We start from the raw sequence: 10084 nt of genomic DNA, 5'->3' as shown, positions 1-10084 counted from the left end.
GGCATGAGTGATGACCGAATGCTGGCAAGTCCATAGTCTAGGTTTACTATTTTTTACTAGTTGAAACATATTGCCTTCAATGTCATATTATGAACGCTATGTTGCACTCATTGCTATGATATAATTCCTCCACCAAGATCGAAGACGTGCAAACTGTTTAGCCTACTGGCCGTTGTGTCACTATTATTAGCTAGGCTACTTAGCTAGCCATGCTGGGTGTCATGTGTGTGTGTCAGTGTGTGTGTTTTAGCTAGTGTTTTTGACTGACCTGGTCCCTTATTGGTGAACATGTCGCTTATTTTGCAGCATTTAGCTGCGTCTGTGGCAAGGGCCTTTCTCTTTTTTATTCTCTTCCTCTCTGCTACACCTTTCCTTTTCTGACCGTCCATTTCGCCATGCGACTTGTCTAAAATGTTATCGGTAGAGAAGCAGGTAGACAATTGCTATGTGCGTTGCGGAGAGACCTGATGTCATTTTTGTGCATGCAGGGACACTGCAGCGAGAGAGTGAGAGTCTGATGCGTGATTCTCCGTCAACTCATTCCTGCTTGCTATATTATTGCTGGTCAAGTTGACTATTCACAGCAGGCCAAAATGACCCTCAGGCCACTGGGAAATGTCCCGGTGCTCCCAACAGCCAGTCTGCCACTGACTTAGGGTAAGATAATGTGTTTTGTAATTACACTCAAATTTAACAAAGGGAAGAAGGAACGAAATGTGGAACATTTATTTTCCTTTTTAGTATCAATGTCAAAGATAACCTCTTCTGGTTTTCAAACCAAATTTCTCACTGTATTGCATCACCAAGACAAAGCCAGCTGCTTAATCTTCCTGAACACACTGAGCAACATGACCTTGGGTTTTTAATTAAACTGTTACACAACCTTTCATGGAAGAGAAGACCAATAAAGGCTTCTATTTCTTTCACCTTTCCATCCCAAACCCTGGCTCATGCCAAAACCACACTCCCTTTATATAAAAAATGAAATGACAGCAGGGTACATTTGTTACACAAGCCATATGACATGGTGTGCATTGATACTTCAGACCCTGTTTTATTGTATTAAGTTCACTTAATCTTCAGATGGATTTTTGTTTTATTATCATTGTCATTATTTCCAGTTTTGAGAATCATTAAAACCAATTGGGTCTTAGATCCATGCTGAGACCTGCCATTTTACCATATTAGCAGCACACCTTGAGGGTCTTCCTGGCTCATTTCAAAGATGTTTTCAACCATCCGGCAGAAGGGAGGGGCGTGGGTGAGCAGCTTTTGACCCTTCGACAGGATACCTCCTTGGCAACAGACTGTACATGAAAGTGGAAAAGTGCGAGTTCCACCGTGAGCAGGTCAGTTTCTTGGGCTACGTCATAGATGCTGATGGTTTGCATATGAATATCCAGAAGTTGCAAACAATCAAGGACTGGCCTCAATCTCGCATGGTTAAGGAGCTTCAATGATTCCTGGGCATTGCCAATTATTATAGGCATTTTATAATGAACTTCAGTTCTGTTGCTGCTCCGTTAACCTGTCTCCTCAAGGGTTCTGTCTGCAGTCTCATTTGGTCTGCTGCTTTTACACAGCTCAAGACCCTCATCACCGAGGCACCCATCTTGAAGCATCCAGACCCCTCGCTTCCCTTTGTTGTTGAAGTGTAACAGGTAAGCAGTTACTTGAAGTATCTGTAGCCGAACTACACCACCTTGAGTTTACAGAGGACAAGGACCTCCACAGTTCGTTTTCCGGAAGAAGCGAAGGCCCCATACACCAGATTGTTAATTATCAAATGTATTATATCTAATTAAAACCCATAAACATTGCCACTGGTCTCGAATAAACAATTGGTAAAAAAAATGATAAAGCAAGGTTTAACTTATACTAATAAACAATTGGTTATATACAGGATAGGATTATCAGTGTTTGGAATGAAGAACTAATATACTAATTAATACAGACCACAAATCAGTTCCATAAAACACTACCACTCCTTAAGATGATATTTCATCAATAAAGCCATTTCATTAAGATTTACTATAGTGGTACATTGCACCTAAATAACCCCAACTTATTTTAGACCGTTCATGTTACCAATAGTGAAATCCCACACATTCATTTTAAAAAAGAGGAATAAAACACGCTATAAATCTAGAAAGTTACATGTTGCAGGAGTGGGAGAGCGTCTTTCTAATGATCAGATATAATTCCGTAAAACAACCCAACAGAAAGCTTACAGACCAGGAACCCCAATGCACTAAAATACAGCAGTGGCAGTAATACACTCACGGTCAAAAACACAGCCCTTCTGTAACAGACTCCCAAGTTTTATTCGCTCTCCACAAACGGCTCGGCTCTGCAGCAGGGAACTCCTTTTCAAGATCCTACTCTTACAACCTTCCATTAAAGCTTTTTAAAGATAATGAATCCATTTACAAGGTGGAGTGAAGCAAAGCAGAACCACTGGGAAACGGAGCTGTGGACTGGGAGACGCGGTTGCTAGGCGATGAGGGGTATGTTGGGCAGATGCAGTTCAGTCAGTCACACAGTCACGCATTTGGTCCCATCGTGTAGAGAGAAGTTGATTGGGTAAAAAATAAAATAAATACAACTCTTATGATCAGTGATAAATAAATAAATATTTTTCTAGGAAACTCTCCTCCACCAAAAGAAACTACGACATCAGGAACTGTTGGTCATCAAACTGGCATTTGAGGAGTGGTGCCACTGGCTGGAGGGCACTCATCACTCTTTTCTTGTTCTTACAGACCACCGCAACCTGGAGTAAATACGCTATGGGAAACGGCTCAACCGCCAACATGCTTTGATTTCACTCTCACATACCGGCCAGGCTCCTAGAACACCAAGGCAGATGCATTATCCATGTTGTTTGAGTCTGACACTGTTCATATTTCCACAGACCCGATATTACCACCTGCAAGTGTTGTGGCCGCCTATTAGATGGGACATCATGAACCAAATCCAGCAGGCGCTGTCCACCGACCCAGCTCTTCCCAACTATCCTGCACGTCCCCGCCTTAGTGTGTCCCCAGTTGCTGCAATGGTTACATTCTTCTCCCTCATATCCCTATTGCAAAGGATGTTCTGGTGGTCAGTGCTCTTGCAGGAGGTGGCTCGGTTAATGGCAGCGTGTCAGACATGTGCACAATCAAAAGCATCTCGGCAACCACCTGTGGGTCTAATGGATTTCCACCACAGCCTGGTCCCATACTGCCGACCTTCCCAAATCCCACGGCTACACTGCCATCCTTGTAGCAGTAGATTTGTTTTCGAAAGCCTGCTGGCTCATTCCATTGAGAGAACTTCCCACAGCCCTGGAGACAGCAGAGTTCATTTTTAACAATGTTTTTTGTGTTTACAGGATACTGGAGGATATTGTCTCAGATCAGGGTCCACAATTCACCTCACGGGTCTGGTCCACCTTCCTGAAATCACTCCAGGTTAACATCATCCACAGTCTAATGTGCAGACGGAGAGACTGAATCAGGAGATTGGCATGTTTCATCAGTCCTATTACTGCGCCTCACAACTGGACTAGAATCAGTTGAATATGCTCAAAACTCCCTCACCAGCTCCTCCACCAGCCCCATTCCATTCCAGTGCATCCTGGGATATCAACCTCCTCTCTTTCCAGGTTCGGGAGAGACACTCCTAGTTCCAGCAGTGGACGACTAGTTTGATGAAGTATTGATGAGGTTTGGCAGGCTGCACACATCTCTAACAGGCTGTTCGCCATCAGAAGGCTGTCCCCATCATGGCGCTCCGCTACCCTCTGCTCCACATATAAACTCCTTTGTGACTCCCTATCATTGCTAAGTCATGTCAACCTTCCAGTTACATTTCTAGCATTCTCCTGAACCCTTGTGATTTCTTGCCTTCAACCTCACCTGTACTTTCGACCTGGATTTTCCCTACTATTCTGTTCACCTGATCTCTGTCCCCCTGCTTGCCTTAATGACCACACCTTCTGGATTCTCCTGGACATTATTGTTTGCTGGCATTGACTCCAGCCTGTCCCTGATTATCTCTCTCCCCACTCCTGGGTTCCTCTCCACTGCAGTGCTTCGTTAAAATAGCTCTTGCTTATTTTCTTTTATCTCCCATAGATTTGGAAATGTCTTTGTTAGATGCCAACATAGAACGCAGTGCTTGTATTCCTAATCTGGCAATATAATCCTTTGATACTGATCTTGGAATGAAGTGAGATGGCAGATTTGTTTATTTATTTTTTGGTAACTGTTGCATATAGGCCATTCAATAATGCAACATGGAGATTAACATCAGTTAATCTGAGACATAGTAAATCTGATCGACACATCAGCTGCTCATCACGCCAGTTTTCTACACATGCACAAGATTAACTGGAGTTCTTTAATCAATAGGCCACCCATAGCCATATATTATGCTGAAAATGCCTTCACATATGGACAAACATTCTTGATGGACCAAACAGGGCTCTGGTTTTGGCAGCTTCCAGAGCGAAGAAACTATGCATAGTGCTGTGAAGAGAAAGCGGTTCATTGTAAGCACATCTGGGACAAGCATATCATGCTGTATATTGTATATTTAACCACTTATATCACATGCTATAATTTCACATCTTCTCTCCTGTGTGGGTGGATGTTTCAAAGTCTCTCGGATCCTAGTTGCAAAACATGTGCTGAAAATCACAGGCTATCCCTACACCACTGTCATATTTGCTGCAAATAATCTTTTTGTCAACAGCTAGCGAGCGATTTCTAGGGGTGAAACACTTCAAGAAATGATCAATCTATGGGAAAGTCAATGGCCATATGAAACCCAAAGAGCGCAGGAAGATTCCAGCACAGTCTCGGTTGCCAAAAAGGGTCTGCTCTTATGCAAAAGGAACTGATTAACTGGCTGCCATTCAGCTGAATCTCAACTCATCCCCCGAGGAGCTGTTCCATTAAAACTTCTGTGTGACACTCCAAGGCTTCACTTCCAGTGCTCCATGGAATTATTTCAATGAACATGTGCAGAACAGTTCCATTATTCATTTATTTGTGTACACTTTTCTTTTGACACGCTACGAAAGAACAGATAGAAAAGTGTGCTTGGTCAACTAGGCTTACTTACTTTGATGCTTCGCTTGAACCAATTGAAGTATAGGGGGAACAAAAGATTCAGAGAATCCAATGCTTTGTGGATTGCCCTTTCTCTGGGCATTTGGCTTGCTAACAGTCATACATTCCTCACGTGAAGCATAAGGCCTATATGTGCATGTTCATTATAGTGCACATTCTTATGGTGTGGCATAGGACAGCAAAGCAGAAGGAATGGCAGTTACTCTGAAAAGTGCTTCTCAAAAACAATAATTTTCGTCCAGCTTTTCTGTGATCTACCTATTCTCCAAAGACAATTGCAAATGTAGAACATCGTCTAGAATATGGCTAGAATTCAACACAAAAGCAGGTAAAGTGCTCTCTATTTTAAACTATTTTGAAGTTTATGAGGTCGATCCACTTCTGAGATTCCTCCCATTCAGACATTCTTTGCCACGCTGCATGCCAGACCTATTCGTGTGGGCAGCCAACATTGTGCATTACAGGGCTTGTGGCTGTCTTTGGAGTTAATTATCCAGGATCAGCCAGGTTGTTGAAATTCCTTTGACATTCCTCACTAGGTCGTTTTCTGACCTAGAACCGGAAAACCCAAGCTTTGGAGTACTACAGCATCCAGAAGACTTGGAGCCTGAGAGAACGCTAATGAGCACTATTTGGAACCCTCATTAAGAACACATGCTGATTAAAGGCCCAGGACCACCCTTTAACTTGAGTCCAGGCCCCCACAACAGCCACAAAACAAGAATCATTAATGGAAACTCCACACATCTTCCCAACTGACCACCAGTAGATTTATGTTAGATAGCCATAGCAAAGTAGTATGGTTTAGCAAGTTTAGCAAAGGTTAAGGATACTATAAAGAAATGTAGTAATTTTTTTAAAAAGAGCCTTATTCTCCATCCTCACATGGTACCCCACCCACACCTGTGGAAATCAATCTCTCAAACTTGGGCTTTGCTGTCTGGGATTTCACTTTAAAGAAAAACACATTCGTAAAGCACTCCAAAGTAATATCAATTCATTTTATTAAGCAAAAAACACGCCGACGCTTCCTCCAAAAAGCCTTCATCAGGGTGTCAGAGACCATGCAACAGATATACCTTATGGCAGGTGAATTCAATTGATCACAATAGAATTAGTAAAGCTTACAATAATTAATCCACTGAATCAATTAAGAGGAAACTGTCAAGTGGAGATGACTGTATACAAAGCAATATATATTATTTAATTTGGCCAAAATAAATGAAAATATTAAAGTTCTTAAATATAATTAATAAGCTCAATGTTATTGATCATTAAGAAAACGTGGAAACGTCAAATATAGAAATTAGACTAATTAAATTATAACAAATTGATTAAAAAAAAATGTGAAAATTTTTAAAAAGCACACCACATGGCAATATGCAGTCAACTGCAATCAGTGCAGAGACAATGCACACAATGGCAAAACAATTTGGGATAAAAGCCAAATGCTCTTTACAGTTAAAAGAATGACCTCAAAACATCGTAGCATCTTATTGTGAATCAGAAATTATTCCAGTTGATTTGGAAGGAGACATTGTTTGCAGTTTAAGCACCCTGCTTCATTACTGAAGATAGAGACCTCTCACTGACAATATCATAGACATAGACATAGAAGACTGATGCTGTCACTGAAGCTTGTCTTCCCAGCTTCCCAGATGCTACACAAGGGAAGACTGCAGTATGTGATCTCTCAGTGTAATATGAGAATGACCGTGAGACACTTCAACAACAGACTGGATTCATTCAGAGATTAAACAAATTAGAAGCCCATCCAAACTGTTGGTCATTCTAACCTTGAAAAACAACTGTTAGCAATTTCATCCTAGCCTAACAAGACTTTAGTCTTATCCAGTATATGCAGCATTTGTTTTCTTCTTCCTTTTCTTTTTTTATGTGGCTTAAACAATGTTTTCAAAAACAGTTTTTAATTTTCTAGTCTGCAATAAGACACTATCTAGATTCCTAAAATCACAATTTGGTCAAAGAGGAGGAAAATTGCATCCTTCTACATTTTACTGATATGTTCTGCCTCTCTGTCATAAACTTGATTCATGAAAATAAAATGGGAAAACGTTGTTGGGACTGTTGCATTTCTTTATTGTTTTCTGAAGCACGCATCCCCTAATGCTTACTGAAGGACCTGGCAGTTTTCTCACAGTACTGTTCCCTTATAAATGACTACTACAGCAAATTACCATGGCACATCCATAATTCCTAACACAGCATCACAAAGAAAGCTTGTCAAGATTCAGAGTTGGCTTGGACAAAAAAAAAAACATTAAAAAAATCCATGTGAGCTGTAACCACAGTCCAGTGCTAAATTGTGGAACTGGCACACAGAACAGAACACCATGGGGAGCTGAAACCCAGTTCTTACTAAACATATCTGTTGTGTTTCCCATCCCTACACATGCAGACACACAAAACAAACAAACAAAAATAATAATAATTGAAACACACCCAAGCTGTGAAATATCAGACTCCAAATTGTCTTCTCATGCAGGTACCAGGAGTTTAAAGATGGGCGGGCAGTCAGGTATAAAAACAACAAGGCACTGTCAAGGAAACCAACAGGCCTTTACCCAAGACAACAGCCAGGGAGCTTTGTTACAATTAGACACCTGTTTATACTCATAACATGTGCCAGGCATTAGGCCCAGTGGACTGCAGCAGGACCTTCTTTCAAATCCTTAAAAACCTTGGTAAGTGATGGTACAAATGATCCCTCTGAGGGCTGCCAGAAGTTTAAGGAGGCAACAACATAACTTTACATGATACCCCCTCCAACACCAGCACATCTCAAGTACTTGGAAACACAAGCTAAACAATGAAGAACAAAAGCAAAGGCATTGTTCATGAATGGTACACAGAGCAGCGAGCAGGCAACAAAGCAAAGAAATGGCCCCATTCAAAAGGCCTCCAGTTAAGCATGGTGAAATGACAGTATAATTTACTGGTGGGGTCATAACCAAACAGTTCTGTACTCTTTTAGGATTTACCGACTAGTGTCATGTGATATTCCATGAAAGGGATGTTTTATTCTCCCAGTTACTATGTGGATGTAATATCTGGGTGTGGGGGGGTAATAGATTCATATGCAGGGTCCTTCAGTGGCAACCAAAGCTTTGAAAGGACCACAATTTCTAAATATGTAATATGATGTGCATGTTTTGAAATACGGTATATCTCACCTGCTGGATTTGCATTTGTAAATGGAAACATGCTTTTTCTTTTTGCAAGGCATCAGCTTTTTCATGATGTAACTCGTTAAAGGGTACTGACTCTAGCAGTGTACTTCACCTTCGCTGTGTAGACCATTGTATGAGCTGCACTGTGTAACTCTTTATATTTATCCGTGAGGTCATAAATGTCCACTTTAATAATGCATATCATGCAGTTTACTGAGATCTGTACATCACTTTGTTTAAAGGAATCAATCTAATGAATATATATATATATATATATATATATATATATATATATATATATGTGCATAACTGTGTGTGTTTGTATGCGTGAGTATGTTTGTTTGGAAGGCTTAGTGTCCTTGTGCACAACATGCTCATGGAAAAAATATGTTTACAGGCTCTGCAAATAAAACAAATAATAATTTAAAATTATTATTTGTTTTATTTGCAGAGCTTGTAACATATTTGTTTCCACTTTGCCCTGAATTTCTGTATTATAAAGTTTGATCCATCAGATTGTAACAATTTGAGTTTTCCATTACAGGTCTGATGCACACAACTAATTGTCTGCGAATGATGGATTAAGATTTGTAATTAAAAGTGGAATGTGTCATCTGTAGAAATTCAGCAGTAAAGCACAGGCTGGCTATGTGAATACACTGGAATTGCCAGCATTTCTTTCTTTCTTTCTTTTTTTATAACGGCTTAGTCTTAAAATACAGAGTAAACTGTCGAGATTCTGTTGAGGTTTTATGTAACCAGGACAAATTCTACAAGGAGAATGAAATTACTTGAATAGCATTTGCGTACCTATAGAACCAAACCGTCAGCAGAGATTACAGACCACCCAATTACATGTAATAAAGAGAAAGCTAACACTTTAACCACTGCCTTGATGCATGCAATTTTGCAAAATACAGTGAAGAGGTCCCTACCCTCTTTGAAAATAGAGAACAAATTAATTGACAGTGACTGTGTGTAATTGCATTGTTTATTTGTATGTGTTGCTTATGCTCTGTTGTACCTGGCTAGATTGCTTGGGCTACTGTGTTCGATTCTAGTTAACAATTCTTCCCAAAATGTAAAAGTATGTAATTTCTCAAGGGTGGGAAGAAATCTGGGAATGAATTTGAATCTTGCACAGTCTTTAAAACATTGTTTAATTAGTACTCTTAAGGCACTGCTTTGACAACTGTTGTGACTATCTATCTCACTTTCAGCTTTGGGAATCTTTACACAAGTTAGAATAGACATGGGTGGAATGGAAATATTTCAGAGAGGAGAATCAAGAATAATTGCCAGATTGAAAGGAATGTCATATAGAGAGAGGTTAAAATACTTATCTTCATCCTAGATAAAAGGATATTTTGTGGGGCTTTGGTTTGGACATTCAAAATACTTAAAGTAATTTATATAATTAGCCCAAACAACTAATTCAAGTGCAGGTAACAGAGTCCATAGGCCACAAATGGAGGTTAAGTGCAAGTGTTTTTGAATCAAAAATAGGATGCATTTTTTTACACAAGATGACTAATGTGACATTCACCACCACTGGACACTCGGGCAAGCCAGCTGAGGAGTCGCTTAAGTCACCGCAGTTAAGTATCGCTTTTTTCTCTCGTGTTTCCTAGTTTAGTTAAGAGTTACATGATTGTTTACGTGGTTACTATGAATTATATATCTTGCACCTGTATTGTAGTAAGAGCAGAGACGGTTTGTTAGTTAATTTAGCAACTTACTTAGCACAATCGACACACACTTTCTGTAAACCAG

Source organism: Amia ocellicauda, chromosome 9, assembly GCF_036373705.1.
Source record: "Amia ocellicauda isolate fAmiCal2 chromosome 9, fAmiCal2.hap1, whole genome shotgun sequence".
NCBI lineage: Eukaryota > Metazoa > Chordata > Actinopteri > Amiiformes > Amiidae > Amia > Amia ocellicauda.
Note: the sequence above shows the minus strand (reverse complement) of the source record.